Below are 21,570 nucleotides of genomic sequence, written 5' to 3'. Positions count from 1 at the left end.
GAATAATAAAAAAGAAGGCGCCACCATAGTGCACAATCAGATGTATAGAACACGCCAATAAAACAAGTAAGACCGTACTTACAAGATATATGACACTTGAGAAGTGTCACAACCGCCTTCTGGACTGTTATAGAGTCGTCCAGCTAACTCCCACTGGTTATTTTCTGATACCCTTCTTGATGTGAGAGTGGCGATGACAAAGGAAAGCTGTATCCAGCATCCGTTTCACAGAGCCGGGTTCGTCCTGTAATAGCCAATATTGCTATAGATACAATTTATCAGATGGAAAAGTGGATAAAAAATAGTTTGTGGCAAAGTCTTGTAAAAGCAAACAGACTTTATTTTAAGTACAAAAGCACAACGTTTCTCCTGACCGTTTCCTCAGGTGCAATATGTGTATCATGGTGATCAACATATCTGTCTTATAGTAGGACGGTTAATGCATTCAATGTATCGCACATTATATTAGTATAGCAAGAACAAGCCAATATCCTATATATCTCAGTGGTTTCTACAACCTTAAATAGAAGCGGATAGACAATAATAAGTTCTGCATAACTAAACTCCTTAATGTTATTTGTACTACTCCATAGTAGGAACAAATCATCAATGTACTTCTTAAAGTACTTTATTTGATGATGTTTGAATAGATATGTATCCCACTCTTCAAATTGAGCCATATACAGGTTGGCCTACGATGGGGCCATGTTAGATCCCATCGCCGTTCACATGAGCTGTAAGTAAAACAATTTTTCAAATTTGAAATAGTTACTGATTAGGCACATCTCCAGTTGCTCCAGTATGAGCTCCATTGGAGGTCCCACATAGGGATAGCGATTTAATTGCTGACTCAGATGTACTCTTGAATACAAGGACCAGACAGAGAGTGTATACCAGTGGAGTGGTCACATGCTCAAAAAACTTGGGAGTCACAGGAGACACGTGTCAGGAAAGGGGGTGGTAAGAGGAAAACCACCCAGATTGAGGAGAATGTAGCTCCAGACATTGTTATCAACTTGAGTTCCTACCCATTGTCACCTCTTGAATCCAGGATATTAAATAAGGGACTATCTTTTATTCCTACTTCCTTTAAAACACCATTTGAAATGTTTGTTGATCTACAAAAATTTGAACGCAACCTGAGATTAAAAGAGGGGTGCTATAAGAGATGCTATACACTTTAAACAGAAAAGGTGGTTTGATCCTACTAGCTCCAACCCTAGTATCAAAACTTATGCTAGGTTATTGGCTGAACAGACTCAGGACAGCTGTGCACAGGCTAAACCACAGTGCTGCAGCAATTTGTCTAAAGAGGAAAGGATGGCGTTGGAAGCATTAAGTAAGAGGTAGGATCTCATTTTTAGAGAAGCTGATAAGGGTGGCGCGCTGGTGATATTGGACTACACCTATTACCAGCAATAAGCAATGTCCCAGTTGGAAGATGCTAGCACCTACAAACGACTTCCACATGACTCCACAAGGATATTTAAGTCTCAGATTGGGGTGTTGGGTCAGGCTTTACAGGAAGGATGGCTGGATAAGAGTGAGGTGAGCTTCATGTCAGTACAGTATCCTCGCATTGCAGCTTTTTACACTTTGCCGAAGGTGCACAAACACCCCACCTGTCCCCCTGGTAGGCCAATAGTGTCATCTTATGGTTCACTATTGCAACCAATTGCCACATATCCTGATAAGATCCTTCAACCATGGTACATAACATTCCATATTTCCATTTGGACTCGATGAGTTTGATTAAGGAGATTAAACTTTTTCCTAACATTAAAGAACCATTGATACTGGCCATTTGGAAGCAATTAAATCACTATACCTATGTGGGACCTCCAGTGGAGCTCATACTGGAGCTACTGGAGATGTGACTAACCAGGAACAGGAAGTCAAAGTTAGCTGCTGTGAAGTGATTTTTATTAATTACAGGGTAAGGTGGGGTAGACCTGTAATCAGAATCACATATACTGTAGATGAAGTGTTTGTTTTTTAAGGTTAGGTGATATGGTCTCCAATCAGGGCATGAATATCTCTATTAAATTCTGCAAATCCACCTTTATTTTTTCTTGGCTATCATCTGCAAAATGGACACATGAGATATGAAAAACAGTCCAAATGACCCCAGACAATTCCCATGGATACAACCTCATGTTATATTATTCCCAGGAAATAACCTAATAAACCTCCCTCCCTGTTTTTCAGCCCTTTCCCTGTTCTGAGGTTCATGCACATTTGAAGAAAACCAATTCAACAATAATGAATAGCCATAACAACTAAACAACTAAGGGCCAGTTTACGAGTTGAGCACTATTTAACGCTCCCACTCGAGTGTTAACTGCTCTAGAAGCAGAGAGTTAAACGTAAACTGTTAATCCGACTAGTGCAAAAAGCTGGTTACAATATCGCGTGTGCATTCACGTATTCCCCCACAGAAGTCAATGAAGCAAAAAAGTGGAAGCAACCCTAATACCCTTGCACGCAAACCTGATCGCATATTCTCAAGTGCACTAACCCAACATGAAAATATGAATATTTCACATTCCAATGTTCTTAAAATAGAATAATGTGTTCTATTTTTTATTATAAATACATATTTCTATAATTGATGGTATTTTGGTACAATTTATATATATATATATATATATATATATATATATATATACATATATATATATATATATATATATATATATATATATATATATATGTATATATATATACAGGGAGTGCAGAATTATTAGGCAAATGAGTATTTTGACCACATCATCCTCTTTATGCATGTTGTCTTACTCCAAGCTGTATTGGCTCGAAAGCCTACTACCAATTAAGCATATTAGGCGCGAATCTCTGTAATGAGAAGGGGTGTGGTCTAATGACATCAACACCCTATATCAGGTGTGCATAATTATTAGGCAACTTCCTTTCCTTTGGCAAAATGGGTCAAAAGAAGGACTTGACAGGCTCAGAAAAGTCAAAAATAGTGAGATATCTTGCAGAGGGATGCAGCACTCTTAAAATTGCAAAGCTTCTGAAGCGTGATCATCGAACAATCAAGTGTTTCATTCAAAATAGTCAACAGGGTCGCAAGAAGCGTGTGGAAAAACCAAGGCACAAAATAACTGCCCATGAACTGAGAAAAGTCAAGCGTGCAGCTGCCAAGATGCCACTTGCCACCAGTTTGGCCATATTTCAGAGCTGCAACATCACTGGAGTGCCCAAAAGCACAAGGTGTGCAATACTCAGAGACATGGCCAAGGTAAGAAAGGCTGAAAGACGACCACCACTGAACAAGACACACAAGCTGAAACGTCAAGACTGGGCCAAGAAATATCTCAAGACTGATTTTTCTAAGGTTTTATGGACTGATGAAATGAGAGTGAGTCTTGATGGGCCAGATGGATGGGCCCGTGGCTGGATTGGTAAAGGGCAGAGAGCTCCAGTCCGACTCAGACACCAGCAAGGTGGAGGTGGAGTACTGGTTTGGGCTGGTATTATCAAAGATGAGCTTGTGGGGCCTTTTCGGGTTGAGGATGGAGTCAAGCTCAACTCCCAGTCCTACTGCCAGTTTCTGGAAGACACCTTCTTCAAGCAGTGGTACAGGAAGAAGTCTGCATCCTTCAAGAAAAACATGATTTTCATGCAGGACAATGCTCCATCACACGCGTCCAAGTACTCCACAGCGTGGCTGGCAAGAAAGGGTATAAAAGAAGAAAATCTAATGACATGGCCTCCTTGTTCACCTGATCTGAACCCCATTGAGAACCTGTGGTCCATCATCAAATGTGAGATTTACAAGGAGGGAAAACAGTACACCTCTCTGAACAGTGTCTGGGAGGCTGTGGTTGCTGCTGCACGCAATGTTGATGGTGAACAGATCAAAACACTGACAGAATCCATGGATGGCAGGCTTTTGAGTGTCCTTGCAAAGAAAGGTGGCTATATTGGCCACTGATTTGTTTTTGTTTTGTTTTTGAATGTCAGAAATGCATATTTGTGAATGTTGAGATGTTATATTGGTTTCACTGGTAAAAATAAATAATTGAAATGGGTATATATTTGTTTTTTGTTAAGTTGCCTAATAATTATGCACAGTCATAGTCACCTGCACACACAGATATCCCCCTAAAATAGCTATAACTAAAAACAAACTAAAAACTACTTCCAAAACTATTCAGCTTTGATATTAATGAGTTTTTTGGGTTCATTGAGAACATGGTTGTTGTTCAATAATAAAATTAATCCTCAAAAATACAACTTGCCTAATAATTCTGCACTCCCTGTATATATATATATATATATATATATATATATATATATATATATATATACGTTGATTGCTATGAGCAATGACACCTTTTTATTGGACTAACAATACATTTATAAGCTGACAAGCTTATACTTCCGAAAGCTTGTCAACTTATAAATTTAGTTAGTCCAATAAAAAAGTATCATTGCTCAATGTAATACTCTTGTTATTTTGTTAGCATAAATATATAGAAATATCTATTTATAAATACATAGAACATATTCTGTTATGTGCAGAGCATTGGATTGTGAAATATTTACAGTAAATATACAAATAAATGATAATAATAATAGTTAAAACATTAATTAGAAATGATTATTGAATAAATATGCTTTACATGTTTTTATCTACTTAATCGCAAAGGGATCCAATGCACACCCACACACACACACACACACATATATATATATATATATATATATATATATATATATATATATATATACAGGGCCGCCAGCAGGGGGTGACAGGGGTGACTCCTGTCAGGGGCCCAATGGGCCAGACGGGCCCCATGAGGAAAGAACTCAAAAAAAAAAAAACTTTTTTTTTTAAATTTTGGCAGCCACCAGAGGGTACTACAGCACAGTTCTAATTGAGCATGGGAAATGTTATTACAAGGAGTGTGCACTAAACCACTATGCACAGTGTGAGACAGACTTGGCACTTTGTTTGTACAGTGTGTGCCTGAGTCAGACAGCAGATCCCTTTCATTTGCAGAGGAAGTAGGACTTACTTAGCAAATGTTTATTTCTTTGTGCAATTTCGGATTGTAACTTCAGTGTGGTAGTAGTTGCATGGTGGGGCCCCTTTATGCAAGGACTTTCCAGATGCAAGTATGCATTTTATCTAAGATTTTTACATTATAAAATGTTATACTCTCAGACTAAGATTCCTCAGTGTTTGAAATGAGACAGGTTAACTTAAAACTGTTCAGTTTACACTACAGCTGACTTAATTTTGAAATACATACCAACAAGCCTAAATTCTGCATTTAACCAGATCTAATGGTATGAGTACCACAGCTTATGGTTCCACCAAAACCATATAGAGTACAGCATTTTTTTAAATCCATAAGTACAACTGACAGATGGGAACATTTGTACACTATATTTGAAGTGGTGCTCTTGGTTGGGGAAATGGGGAAAAAACAAACAAACATATGTCAACCTTTTAAAGTACTTTTCTTCATCTAGCCATCTACCCAGATCATTAATGTAAAATTTTGAATTCACAGAATTATTTTTGTTTGCACATTTACAAATATGATTTACAAAAATGATTCTTTAAAAAGTGATCTCTTACTTTCTGCAGTTTTTTTTATCATGCATGTCACATACTGTTGATTTAGGGGATGCAAGGTGCATAAATGTTTCCTCCTGTGAGTGTTTCTGTGGGTGTCTGTGTTTATGTCTTTGTGCTTTGGTTTGTGTCTCTATGAGTGTATGTATTTTTTTCTGTGGGTCTCTCTGTGAGGGTGGGTGTGTATGTCTTTGTGCATTTTCTGTGGATGTCTGTGAGGGTGTGTGCATATGTCTTTGAGGTTTTTTTTATGGGTGTCTCTGAGATGGTGTGTATGTTTGTCTTTGTGTATTTTCTCTGGATGCCTCTGTGAGGGTGGGTGTGTATGTCTGTGTTTTCTGTGGATGTCTCTGTGAGGGTGTGTGTGTGTATGTATGTATGTATGTATGACTGTGTTTTCTGTGGATGTCTCTGTGAGGGTGTGTGTTTTCTGTGGGTGTCTCTGTGAGGGTGAGTGTATGTCTTTGTGTGTTTTCTGTGGCTGTCTCAGTGAGGGTGTGTGTATGTATGTCTTTCTGTGTTTTATGTGGTTGTCTCTCTGCGTGTGTATGTCTTTGTGTGTTTTCTGAGGGTGTCTCAGTGAGGGTGTGTATGTCTTTGTGTGTTTTCTGTGGATGTCTCAGTGAGGGTGTGTGTATGTATGTCTTTCTGTGTTTTATGTGGTTGTCTCTCTGTGTGTGTATGTCTTTCTGTGTTTTCTGAGGGTGTCTCTGTGTGTGTGTGTGTGTATGTCTTTGTGTGTTTTCTGAAGCTGTCTCTGTCGGTGTTTACTTGGGTGTATGTGCAAGTTTATGTGTGTGTGTGTGTGTCAAATTGTCTGTTCCTTTTTAGGACATTTTAACCTTACTACTGATTATTCACATCTTTATACAGACTTTGAGACTAACGAGACCTTTCCGTAAGTCACCAATCCACCATTCAACCTTTAAATTATTGTTTAGGCAGTTCAGGACCCTTCATTTCAGCCACTGCATGCTGTTGTCATTATTTAGTTGACATCTTCCTTTACAAAAAGATAATCAGAACTCCATATTTTGTTTTCTTAATCTCCTTTTTTACAAAACTGTAGTTTACCTCATTACCTGTCAGGTCAATGTAAACAAGTGTCTGTTTGGGTGTCTGTGTCTGAGTGTGTTTCTTTGCTTGTCTGCTAGAGTGTCTATATGTGAATCCTTATGTGTGAGTGTTTCAGTGTATGAGTGTGTCTGTGTGTTTGTATGTTACTACCTTTATAACATTTCCAAGTTTAAATAGACACTTAAGAATAAAGTGCATATACGTTTTAGTCACTTGGTCAAAAATTGCACTTGTCAAAGGAGGGGGGGGGCTTATCAATGGTTAATTCAGGGGCCCCAAAATTTCTAGTGGCGGCCCTGTACACACACACACACACACACACACATATATATATATACACAATCTGTGTTGTATGCTGTTTTTTCACCATATGTGGGCAGGTTAGGCAATTACCACATGGAACAGAGCCATTGGGGCCTATTTACCAATGTGCAAGCAGACATGATACAAAGTAGCATATCATGTCAACTGCACATAACGGCACATCGATAAATGCCAACCGCATACAGCGTCGGCATTTATCATTGCACCAGCAGTTCTTGTGAACTTCTGGTGCAATGCTGCCCCCTGCAGATTCAGGGTGTCAATCAACCCGATCATATTCTTTAGACCGCTGCTTCATAACTTCTTCATAACTTCTGTTTCAGGTTCACCGGAAACAAGGGGCATCAAGCGCCTACGGAGCTTGATAAATATGCCCCATTGTATGTAGCTTTTTCTGAGCATTTCTATCATAATGACTTTTAGTTAGCTGGTCACTTATGTTCCTTGCTCTCCTATATGTGAATTTAGGCTTTGTTGGTAGAATAGTTTTTAGTTGACCATATGCCAATGTTTATTGAAAATCTTATAAATTGAATCACTTTGAAAGGAAAATGTCGATATGGACCTAATCTGATTATCATTGGACTGTTCTTTTGGTTTAAGAAGTTAATTTCTTTCTCTTGCCACTGCTATGTGGTATACCTTGGCTACTACCTTGTGCGAGTAGCCGCTTTGTAATAATCTCTTCTTAAAATCATTTGCTGCTTTCTTAAAAGACTCAAATGTAGAACAATTCCTCCTTATACGAAGATATTCCCCCACTAGTAGACCCCTAATTGTAAAGGGGTGATGGTGACTCGTAGCATCAAGGAAGTTATTCGTGGATGTGGGTTTCCTATAACTATCAGTCTCTATTAAATTTTCTGACTTTTTAAAAGAAAATATTTTCTTTTTCTTCATTAACTATATATGTCAGAAAGACATCCATAGGATTGTTATTAAGCACATCCATAAACTCCCTTAACAGTTCTCTAAAGCCATGTCAGATGAAAATAATATTGTCTATGTATCTAGACCAATGAGATATGTACTTAGTATAGTTTATTAGAGACTCATGAAATACTATAATTTCCTCCCACAAACCTAAATAAATATTTTTCAGAAAACTAAGGAGAATCACACAAGGAGTGTGGATATCTCCTGGAAGTATGCACCTGAAAGCACTCTTAGCCTAGACTCTGTGGCAGTAATTCCAGAACGGGTAAAATTAAAATATAACTTTTATTATGAATTGCTCTTAAAATAAGGGTAACACACAAATTAAAAACGACACTAGCACCTCCAAGACATCTATTAAGTGGTTCACTCTTTAGGAGGACTTATTAGATAAAAGGCCTAATGTATATAATTATATTCTCCTTAATAGAGTTATCTTTGTTCTGCTATACTGCTGCTATTGGGTCCAAATAATGTATGTGTGCAGTCATAATATGACTACCACCCTATATAAGGATATTTGGTTACCCTAATGACTCTGGAACATGTGGTGTTAGCCAGAATTGTGTCTGTTTGTATAAATATTTTCTGAGAGGACAATAACTGATTGATTTCTCTCAGTGAGGCCAAATATCCTCACTGTTTAATGGTACAACATGTGGATGTTTATTGAAAAAACAATATTCAGTGTTGCTTGTATCTAGATGTATACTATTTAGACTCTGTACTCTAAATAATAGTTGTGAAGTTTTGTGTGCAACACTATAGTGTTATGTTATATTGACCACATATGTGAAATAGTTTTCTGATATCTAAGCTCAATATAATCCCCAACCGTTTACTCAGTGCAAATCCTTGTTGTTATATTATTACTATTTTGTTCAGTTATCATTCACTTTGTAAGTAATATGGGAGTGCTCTCAGTCAAGCTAATGTTACGGTCACTGCTTGACTACTGATATATACAGCATTAGCACAACAGCACTAAATAATATCACTATAGAGTTAATGTGGGTTACAATATTTTCTTTTATCTTAGCGCTGCATCAATATCCTTTGTGGTATCTAGTATTGGTTGCAAAGCAGCAGCACTGTTATTGTGTTTCTATTTTGTATCACATTTCAGTTACATTCAATTCGTGCTGTAAACTTGTAACTAATTCCTATACTGGATAGTATAGTTCTATTTGAATTGGTTGGTATCTATACTCGTGTCAATTCAGATTGCAACTGACTCGGTAGGTTCTATTATACCCTCTATTGTCCTGCACAGTAATAAGTAAGACTGATTGTATTTCAGTTAGCCAAAAATTCTAGCTAAGTCTGGCACAACCCAGACTGTACAACAAGTTAACTACGTATAGCAGATATTGAGTATTAGATTGTCATTGAGGTGCTAGGCTTTTAAAAAAATTGAGAGCGCCCAAACACTCGCTGTGACTCCTGACTAGTTTCGCCCCTCCGGGCTTTGTCAAAGCCCGGAGGGGCGAAACTAGTCAGGAGTCACAGCGAGTGTTTGGGCGCTCTCAATTTTTTTAAAAGCCTAGCACCTCAATGACAATCTAATACTCAATATCTGCTATACGTAGTTAACTTGTTGTACAGTCTGGGTTGTGCCAGACTTAGCTAGAATTTTTGGCTAACTGAAATACAATCAGTCTTACTTATTACTGTGCAGGACAATAGAGGGTATAATAGAACCTACCGAGTCAGTTGCAATCTGAATTGACACGAGTATAGATACCAACCAATTCAAATAGAACTATACTATCCAGTATAGGAATTAGTTACAAGTTTACAGCACGAATTGAATGTAACTGAAATGTGATACAAAATAGAAACACAATAACAGTGCTGCTGCTTTGCAACCAATACTAGATACCACAAAGGATATTGATGCAGCGCTAAGATAAAAGAAAATATTGTAACCCACATTAACTCTATAGTGATATTATTTAGTGCTGTTGTGCTAATGCTGTATATATCAGTAGTCAAGCAGTGACCGTAACATTAGCTTGACTGAGAGCACTCCCATATTACTTACAAAGTGAATGATAACTGAACAAAATAGTAATAATATAACAACAAGGATTTGCACTGAGTAAACGGTTGGGGATTATATTGAGCTTAGATATCAGAAAACTATTTCACATATGTGGTCAATATAATATAACACTATAGTGTTGCACACAAAACTTCACAACTATTATTTAGAGTACAGAGTCTAAATAGTATACATCTAGATACAAGCAACACTGAATATTGTTTTTTCAATAAACATCCACATGTTGTACCATTAAACAGTGAGGATATTTGGCCTCACTGAGAGAAATCAATCAGTTATTGTCCTCTCAGAAAATATTTATACAAACAGACACAATTCTGGCTAACACCACATGATCCAGAGTCATTAGGGTAACCAAATATCCTTATATAGGGTGGTAGTCATATTATGACTGCACACATACATTATTTGGACCCAATAGCAGCAGTATAGCAGAACAAAGATAACTCTATTAAGGAGAATATAATTATATACATTAGGCCTTTTATCTAATAAGTCCTCCTAAAGAGTGAACCACTTAATAGATGTCTTGGAGGTGCTAGTGTCGTTTTTAATTTGTGTGTTACCCTTATTTTAAGAGCAATTCATAATAAAAGTTATATTTTAATTTTACCCGTTCTGGAATTACTGCCACAGAGTCTAGGCTAAGAGTGCTTTCAGGTGCATACTTCCAGGAGATATCCACACTCCTTGTGTGATTCTCCTTAGTTTTCTGAAATTTATCTACTTATGCATTAGCACCATTCCCTATATAAGCAATATTTGTTTCACAAATACATATTATATAGTCTGTAATTATTGAATAACAGGGAAAAAGCCCTTGTAGTGCCATTGTTCGTGTGTAATAATCTAAATAAATATTTGCATATGTTGGGGCACAAGTTGTGCCCATTGTTGTACCACATTTCTGCAAATAAAATTTGTCAACAAAGACAAAGTAGTTATGACTAAGTACGAATTTGAGTAGCTTAATAACAAACTCTTTATTCATACTAGTATTTTTTTTGCAAAAAATGTGATACTGCAGCACAGCCCCAATCAGGTTGGATTCTGGTGTAGAGTGACTCAACATCACATGTAACCAGAAGGAATCAGCCGTGATATTCAATGTTTCTATTTTGTTAAAAATGTGCATGGTGTATGATAGAAGTGTTTCTACTATATATCTTAATCTTAATCTGGTATCTAGATACTGCAGAATAGTGCAGCATATGCTATCAATATCACTGGACCAAGCTAAAAATTTATATCACAAGTTTATGGTAAACCTGAATTACCAGAGAAGGTTTAGTGCAGCCAACATCACTTTTACATGCCCTATACTTTCAATGTATATTGCAACAGCGATAAACATGTTAAGAGTTGAAAGCTATGAGTCGCGCTTGCGCTAGAAGAATTAGCATGACTTGTGACCTGAAGTAAAATGTTAGGGTTAGAATAAAAGTTTCACAAAACATATGTAAAACATATTAAAATAAAGTGTAACACTCATATATAGACATATTTAAAATAGACATGAAACCCAAAATTTGTCTTTTATGATTCAGATAGAACATACATTTTTAAACAGCATTGCAATTTACTTATATGATAAATTTAGCCTGATTCTAATGGTATCCTTTATTGAAGGAACAGCATTGCACTACTGGAAACTATCTGAATGCATAGCCAAGCCAAAGGCAAGAAGCTTATATGTGCAGCCACCAATCAGCAGCTGACCCCCAGCTCTTGAGCCTACCAATGCATGCTTTTCAACAAAGGATACAAAGAGAATGTAGCAAATTAGCTAAAAGGAGTAAATTGGAAAGTTGTTTAAATTATATGCAACTGGTCACCACTAAGGTTAACAGTTATTCTCGCTGGTTAATAGTTAATTGTTGTAGGCTCCAGGCACTGTAGGGTTCCAGGTACTAGCAGGATTGAGTAGTTAAAGAATAGTTGGTCTACGGTTATGGGTTAACTTGCATTAAGGATACAGGTGTTTAACAGCATTTGTGGGTTAGTAGGTTTGAGTAATTAGAGGACTGTGGCGGTCAGGGAGTTATATTGTTAATGGTGGTAATAGATTAGTGTGGTTAGGGGCTAATCACAAAGGGTCACAGCAGTAGGGTCCCAGTTTTGGAATAGTGTGTACAATTGTTAACAACTTTTCAATGTACTTCTATGATCAAATTTGCTTCATTTTCTTGGTATAATTTGCTGAAGGAGAAGCAATGCAGTACTGGGAGTTAGCTGAACACATCAGATGAGCCAATGACAAGAGATTTATATGTGCAGCAACCAAGCAACAGCTAGCTCTCAGTACTGCATTGCTGCTCCTTAACCTACCTTGGTAAGCTTTTTAACAAAGAATGCCAAGAGAACAAAGCATAATAGAAGTAAATTGGACAGTTATTTTAAATTGCATGCTCTATCTGAATCATGAAAGGTAAATTTTAACTTTGCTGTTACATTAATGATAGTACAAGGGTATAGGCTCAACATACTTTTATCCAAGGATCAGCTAGCTGAACACATTGGTAAGCCATAAATAAGAGGTATATATGTGCAGCCGCCAATCGGCAGCTAGCTCCCAGCTCCTGAGCCTACCTAAGTATTCTCTTCATACTAAGAAAACCAAGCAAATTAGATAATAGAAGTATATTGGAAATTTATTTAAAATTGTATGTTCAATTTGAATCATGAAAGAACATTTTTGGGTCCATTTAAGACAGAGATAATGATTTAGTTTTTTCTTTTTATGCTATATATTGCTCCTTTATATTTGTCTTTTGTTTTTAGATATTATAAAGGCATTCGTGTGTAAAAAATATACTATTTTTTTTATCTTTTTCAAACATCAACTGGCTATGTGATGTCTGAACCACGGAGCCACATATATCATTCTGATTAGTTTTTTATTATATATGACAAAGGGAGGTAATGTGAGAATGAGAATAAAACTGACCATCAGGATTATATACAAAAGGCCCTGGAGAGAAACTAAAGAAGTATTTACTATATATTGTCTGCAGTTTAACCAGTACATGAATCATTTCTATGGTGGAGGAGACTTTCTTGTTAAAGTGCAGGAACACAAAACAGCTGGCAGAGAAAAAAATTTATAATCTACTGTAATCATACACACTAGAGAACTGTGAAAGGACACAAAATACAGACATTTACATGAAGATTTATTAAACTGCTTAGCCTTTAACACTTGGATAGATGCAAACAAACTATCACTAGGGATCATATAGCTGCTTTAAATGTTTGTGTAATATCAGGATCTGGGAACCAACATCCAAATAACACTCCCTAATTTGCTTGTATAAACGCATATAAAGAACAAGGAAAATAAGTAAGCTTGGGGCTCTTAGGTGGAAAGGGATGGGGAGAATAGAATACATTATATCAGTCTTGTCTAATATAAGGCCCAGGGGCCAAATTTGACCTCTCAGTGCATTTTCTTGGACTTTCCCCTTCCCAAACTAAATACTGTGTCTAATGGATTTTTTTTTGTATTGGTGGAGTTGGGGGGACAGAAAATTGTGAGGAATTCTCTTTATGTGCCTGTTAGGGCCTGTTTAATAACTAAAGATTCTGGTTGTTCGACATGAAAATAGTAAATCACCAGCAGGTGATTCGGGAAATGTCTTATGTAGGTTGTATTCAGATCTTAGACCAGACCAATTGGACCTGCATCTCCTATACACAATATGCCCTTATCGTACCTCAAATAAGATCCCATTGCCTGCCGCCCGGCTATTTATCTGATTTCAAATTATATATATAAACACACACCCATACAGTAGCAATATTTCATAAAATGTTAGTTGGAGAGTGTGGAGTGTGAGTACTTTTGTTTTAGCTTTTTATTTTATATATTTATAGATTCCATCTTTGACTCTCTTTCCTGTTCATGGCATTGAGATAGTACAAATCAGATAGCATATTTCAAGTATGCTAACCCAACATGAAAATATGAATATTTCATATTCCTATGTTCTTCACATAGCAGAAAATGTTCTATTTATTCATAAATACATATATCTACATATATCTAAAGGTATTTTGGTACAATATATATCTATACCTTAGAACATATAGGGTTTGGGGGTAGCGGAGTTACATAATAACAGGTAATATCTTAATATATCTATACTTGTATAAAAAATACATAAATTTGAAGTATTATTAGAATTACTACCTGTCGTGGAGGCTAATTAAACAGAACAGAACAACTAGCTAAACTAATTGTAAAAGAGAATACAATTAAATATAGCTCCACAATATAAAGTATAGGTTAACTGAGCAGAAATACAGTAGGATAAGTAAGGTAATAATTTTAAGAGTTTCATTTCATTCATATATTATAATCTTTATTACAGAAAAGATTCAGTCAACACTAGAAATAATCAGTCATACCATAGCAAGGGCTAGGATAAATTAAAAACACTTGAGCCTTGTAAATTATATAGAAATATCACAATAATCTCTTAAAATAATGCCTATCAGCCAGCAATCAAAAATAAGCTAGAATATACTAAGCCCTTACAATCCGAGGGCTAAATTAAGTTTTAAGTATTAATGCTAAGACTGGAGGCTGAGGTGGAAGTACCACTATATCAATAAACCATTAATTTAACCTGGTAAGCAGTTTAAAAGTGAACAACAAGGAGAGACAAAGCTACTCCTGTCGGACCCCTGACGCGCGTTTCACAAAGAACGCTTCCTCATGTTAGGTTAGCATACTTGAAATATGCTATCTGATTTGTGTGTGAATAGGGTGTTAGGTTTTTTCCCACTTGCTCCATTGACTTCTATGGTGGAATACGTTAATGTGCATGCAATATTCTAAGGGAGACTTACTGGATCCACAAATTGAGAAGTTTGCATCCATCTCTTCTCAATATGAATGTGGATCTGGCAGCCTTCCACTGATTTCTGGGGGATTTTTTGTAGATTTGATTTTTTGTTCCCTATGTAATATCACAGGTATTTTTTCCCTCTTATCATTTACCTCTGCACCACTATTGTTTGGGTTGTATTTAGTTGCAGCCTCCCAATATTTATTTCTGTGTGCTTATAGCTGTAGAGGATTACAATTACATTTTAGTTGTTATCCCCATCTATAATGGGTGGTTTATTTTACAACATACTAATAGAATTTTTTATTTAATTTTAGTTTTATAGATATCATATGAATCATGTGCATCACTATTTTTAGATCCATTATATATTTCTAAATTGGTCCATTGGGGGTGTTCTGTGGCCCATTGTTTATTATTTTGTTTTTTATATTATTTAGAATAATATCTGTAGATTTATTGTATATGATAATAATTGCATGATTATGTATCTTTTGACTTTTTTTAGTCATAGGGTTATATATCTACTGTATTTATATTACTTATATTTATACATGATCTTATTATCTGTATAAAACATCGCTTATATATGGTGGTGAATTATGCATATTATCTTTACACAATTATTTATTTGTTGTTTAATATACCTCTGTTATCTATTTTTCAAGGGGTGTGTTGTATTTTACATAGTGATTTACGCTTTTAATGTTGCAATGTTTATTAACCAATTGTATCTCTTTAACAACCACTTTGGGGTGTGTGCATATTCTGTCCACTGATTGGCCTGAGGGCCTTATATGTAGAGCAAGGGTTTTTATGTTAGTCTCAGCCTGATGAAACGACATGATATGGCCGAGAAACACGTTGCTGTTTATCTTTGTTTTTCATAAAATTGTTACTTTTTATCTACCCTAGCTCTGTGGATTTATCTATCTTTATGATTGTGGGTATCGCAGCATGTAATTGAAAAACGTAAGGCGAGCCCCTCCTATCACACACCCTCCAGCCGTTCTAGTGGATTGGTCCAGACATCGAGGACATCTTTGAGGTCTTGCTGAGGAAACTCCTTTGAGTGGTGAGAGACTTTCACATGATCAGCCCCTGCCAGCTGGAAGTGAGTCTGTCGGGCGACTTAGAGGTCCTGGCCTGCTGTGTTTGGCACCATTTGTGCCTTCTCTAATGTGAGTTGCCATTTGTCTGGTCTTTTTGTGAATTTTGTGCAGACGATATTGTCATACGTGGTGCCTCTTTTCTTCTGTTTTTACAGGATTCATGTTGTGACTATTGGTTCTGGGAGTGCTGCCGTCCATCTGAACTTGAATTCCAGGTCATCTATAGACATTCCTGTTTGTTTGTTTTATCACACATAAGCGCACCTTTGTAGGGCTTCTTAGCTGTATTTTTTCCGATATTCTAAGTTTTTACATGTATCAGGTAAGCGCAAGCGAAAACTCGTTATTTTCAACTTGTAATACGAGTTCTACTAGTATCTAAATAAATTTTCATTTAATTATATTTGTATTCATATTTACATTATGTATTATTTTTCTAGCACTTTTTTCTTTTTATGCGTAGCACTTGTTTAAGTTATAGGACTTTAATTCATCATGGGCATCTATTTGTACTATTCACAAGTTTGCTGACATGAGTTTTTTAAATTAATAACTTCACAACATGGTATTGTAATAGAACACTTTTGTTTATTGGACAACTCAGATCATATGACAACAAGTTATAGAAAAGTAGTGATGTCGCGAACAGTTTGCCGGAGAACAGTTCCCGGCGATCATAGCTTGTTCGCGTTCGCCGCGGCGGGCGAACATATGCGATGTTCGATCCGCCCCCTATTCGTCATCATTGAGTAAACTTTGACCCTGTATCTCACAGTCTGCAGACACATTTCAGCGAATCAGCAGCAGACACTCCCTCCCAGACCCTCCCAGCTCCTGGGCAGCAGCCATTTTAGATTCATTCTGATCCTGCATTCTTAGTGAGAGGAGGGATAGTGCTGCTGCTGATGATTTTATAGGGAAATCGATAGCTAGGCTAGTGTATTCAGTGTCCACTACAGTCCTGAAGGACTCATCTGATCTCTGCTGTAAGGACAGCACCCCAAAAAGCCCTTTTTAGGGCTAGAACATCAGTGGGTTTTTTTTTTTTTTTCATTTTTTTCTTTGTAATCTAATTACATTTGCCTGCCTGTCAGCGTGTGTCAGGCTCACAGCATATACTGTGCCTAATTGCTCAGTGCCACCAGTCATATCTGGTGTAACATTAGTGTAAATTAAAAAAAAAAAATCTTTTACATCAGTCTGCTAGTGTAATCTAATTTCAGTTGCCAGGCCAGCCTGCCACTGCCAGCCTGTGTGTCAGGCTCACAGCATATACTGTGCCAACTTCATCAGTGCCACCAGTCATATCTGGTGTAACATTGGTGTAAAAAATGTTTAATTTTTTTTTACATCAGTCTGCTAGTGTAATCTAATTGCAGTTGCCTGCCTGCCAGCGTGTTTGCCAGGCCCACTTGACAACTAGTGCCACCAATCATATTTGTTATAACAGTAGTGTAAATATTTAAAAAAAAACTTTTTTGACTGTGAAACATTAGTCTGCTAGTGAAATCTTATTGCTGTTGCCTGCCTGCCAGCATGTGTGCCAGGCCCACTTGCCAAGTTAGTGGCACCACTCATATTTGTTGTAACAGTAGTGTAAATATTTTTAAAAAAAACTTTTTTGACTGTGAAGCATCAGTCTGCTAGTGTAATCTAATTGCAGTTGCCTGCCTGCCAGCGTGTGCCAGGCCCATTTGCCAACTAGTGCCACCAATCATATTTGTTATAACAGTAATGTAAATATTTTTTTAAAAAAAATTTTTTTGACTGTGAAACATCAGTCTGCTAGTGTAATCTAATTGCAGTTACCTGCCTGCCAGCGTGTGTGCCAGGCCCACTTGCCAAGTTAGTGGCACCACTCATATTTGTTGTAACAGTAGTGTAAATATTTAAAAAAGAAACTTTTTTGACTGTGAAACATCAGTCTGCTAGTGTAATCTAATTGCAGTTGTCTGCCTGCCAGCGTGTGTGCCAGGCCCACTTGCCAAGTAGTGCTACAATCATATTTGTTATAACAGTAGTGTAAATATTTAAAAAAAAAACTTTTTTGACTGTGAAACATCAGTCTGCTAGTGTAATCTAATTGAAGTTGCCTGCCTGCCAGCGTGTGTGCCAGACCCACTTGCTAAGTGCCACCAATCATATTTGTTATAACAGTAGTGTAAATATTTTAAAAAAAAACTTTTTTGACTGTGAAACATCAGTCTACTAGTGTAATCTAATTGCAGTTGCCTGCCTGCCAGCGTGTGTGCCAGACCCACTTGCCAAGTTAGTGGCACCACTCATATTTGTTGTAACAGTAGTGTAAATATTTAATAAAAAAACTTTTTTGACAGTGAAACATCAGTCTGCTAGTGTAATCTAATTGCAGTTGCCTGCCTGCCAGCGTGTGTGCCAGGCCCACTTGCCAAGTTAGTGGCACCACTCATATTTGTTGTAACAGTAGTGTAAATATTTTAAAAAAAACTTTTTTGACTGTGAAACATCAGTCTGCTAGTGGAATCTAATTGCAGTTGCCTGCCTGCCAGCGTGTGTGCCAGGCCCACTTGCCAAGTTAGTGGCACCACTCATATTTGTTGTAACAGTAGTGTAAATATTTAAAAAAAAAACTTTTTTGACTGTGAAACATCAGTCTGCTAGTGTAATCTAATTGAAGTTGCCTGCCTGCCAGCGTGTGTGCAAGAATCACTTGCTAAGTGCCACCAATCATATTTGTTATAACAGTAGTGTAAATATTTAAAAAAAAACTTTTTTGACTGTGAAACATCAGTCTACTAGTGTAATCTAATTGCAGTTTCCTGCCTGCCAGCGTGTGTGCCAGGCCCACTTGCCAAGTTAGTGGCACCACTCATATTTGTTGTAACAGTAGTGTAAATATTTAATAAAAAAACTTTTTTGACTGTGAAACATCAGTTTGCTAGTGTAATCTAATTGCAGTTGCCTGCCTGCCAGCGTGTGTGTCAGGCCCACTTGCCAAGTAAGTGGCACCACTCATATTTGTTGTAACAGTAGTGTAAATATTTTAAAAAAAAACTTTTTTGACTGTGAAACATCAGTCTGCTAGTGTAATCTAATTGCAGGTGCCTGCCTGCCAGCGTGTGTGCCAGGCCCACTTGCCAAGTTAGTGGCACCACTCATATTTGTTGTAACAGTAGTGTAAATATTTAAAAAAGAAAAATTTTTGACTGTGAAACATCAGTCTGCTAGTGTAATCTAATTGCAGTTGCCTGCCTGCCAGCGTGTGTGCCAGGCCCACTTGCCAAGTAGTGCCACAATCATATTTGTTATAACAGTAGTGTAAATATTTTAAAAAAAAACTTTTTTGACTGTGAAACATCAGTCTGCTAGTGTAATCTAATTGAAGTTGCCTGCCTGCCAGCTTGTGTGCCAGACCCACTTGCTAAGTGCCACCAATCATATTTGTTATAACAGTAGTGTAAATATTTTAAAAAAAACTTTTTTGACTGTGAAACATCAGTCTACTAGTGTAATCTAATTGCAGTTGCCAGCCTTCCAGCGTTTGTGCCAGGCCCACTTGCCAAGTTAGTGGCACCACTCATATTTGTTTTTACAGTAGTGTAAATATTTAATAAAAAAACTTTTTTGACTCAGCATATACTGTGCCTACTTCCTCAGTGCCACCACTCATATCTGGTGTAACATTAGTGTAAATTAAAAAAAAAAATCTTTTACATCTGTCTGCTAGTGTAATCTAATTGCAATTGACTGCCTGCCAGCGTGTGTGCCAGGCCCACTTGCCAACTAGTGCCACCAATCATATTTGTTATAACAGTAGTGTAAATATTTAAAAAAAAAACTTTTTTGACTGTGAAACATCAGTCTGCGAGTGTAATCTAATTGCAGTTGCCTGCCTGCCAGCATGTGTGCCAGGCCCACTTGCCAACTAGTGCCACCAATCATATTTTTTATAACAGTAGTGTAAATATTTAAAAAAAACTTTTTTTCTGTGAAACATCAGTCTTCTAGTGTAATCTAATTGAAATTGCCTGCCTGCCAGCGTGTGTGCAAGACCCACTTGCTAAGTGCCACCAATCATATTTGTTATAACAGTAGTGTAAATATTTTAAAACATTTTTGAATGTGAAACATCAGTCTACTAGTGTAATCTAATTGTTGTAACAGTAGTGTAAATATTTAATAAAAAAACTTTTTTGACTGTGAAACATAAGTCTGCTAGTGTAATCTAATTGCAGTTGCCTGCCTGCCAGCGTGTGTGCCAGGCCCACTTGCCAAGTTTGTGGCACCACTCATATTTGTTGTAACAGTAGTGTAAATATTTAAAAAAAAACTTTTTTGACTGTGAAACATCAGTCTGCTAGTGTAATCTAATTGCAGTTGCCTGCCTGCCAGCGTGTGTGCCAGGCCCACTTGCCAACTAGTGCCACCAATCATATTTAAAAAAAAACTTTTTTGACTGTGAAACATCAGTCTACTAGTGTAATCTAATTGCAGTTGCCTGCCTGCCAGCGTGTGTGCCAGGCCCACTTGCCAAGTTAGTGGCACCACTCATATTTGTTGTAACAGTAGTGTAAATATTTAATAAAAAAACTTTTTTGACTGTGAAACATCAGTCTGCTAGTGTAATCTAATTGCAGTTGCCTGCCTGCCAGCGTGTGTGCCAGACCCACTTGCCAAGTTAGTGGCACCACTCATATTTGTTGTAACATTAGTGTAAATATTTAAAAAAAAAAACTTTTTTGACTGTGAAACATCAGTCTGCTAGTGGAATCTAATTGCAGTTGCCTGCCTGCCAGCGTGTGTGCCAGGCCCACTTGCCAAGTTAGTGGCACCACTCATATTTGTTGTAACAGTAGTGTAAATATTTTTAAAAAAAAACTTTTTTGACTGTGAAACATCCGTCTGCTAGTGTAATCTAATTGAAGTTGCCTGCCTGCCAGCGTGTGCGCAAGACCAACTTGCTAAGTGCCACCAATCATATTTGCTATAACAGTAGTGTAAATATTTAAAAAAAAACTTTTTTGACTGTGAAACATCAGTCTACTAGTGTAATCTAATTGCAGTTGCCTGCCTGCCAGCGTGTGTGCCAGGCCCATTTGCCAAGTTAGTGGCACCACTCATATTTGTTGTAACAGTAGTGTAAATATTTAATAAAAAAACTTTTTTGACTGTGAAACATCAGTCTGCTAGTGTAATCTAATTGCAGTTGCCTGCCTGCCTGCCAGCGTGTGTGCCAGGCCCACTTGCCAAGTTAGTGGCACCACTCATATTTGTTGTAATAGTAGTGTAAATATTTAAAAAAAAAACTTTTTTGACTGTGAAATATCAGTCTGCGAGTGTAATCTAATTGCAGTTGCCTGCCTGCCAGCATGTGTGCCAGGCCCACTTGCCAACTAGTGCCACCAATCATATTTTTTATAACAGTAGTGTAAATATTTTAAAAAAAACTTTTTTGTCTGTGAAACATCAGTCTGCTAGTGTAATCTAGTTGCAGTTGCCTGCCTGCCAGCGTGTGTGCCAGGCCCACTTGCCAAATTAGTGGCACCACTCATATTTGTTGTAACAGTAGTGTAAATATTTAAAAAAAAAACTTTTTTGACTGTGAAACATCAGTCT

The sequence above is a fragment of the Bombina bombina genome, chromosome 1 (genome assembly GCF_027579735.1).
Source record: "Bombina bombina isolate aBomBom1 chromosome 1, aBomBom1.pri, whole genome shotgun sequence".
Taxonomy (NCBI): domain Eukaryota; kingdom Metazoa; phylum Chordata; class Amphibia; order Anura; family Bombinatoridae; genus Bombina; species Bombina bombina.
This window is presented reverse-complemented; position numbering follows the sequence as displayed.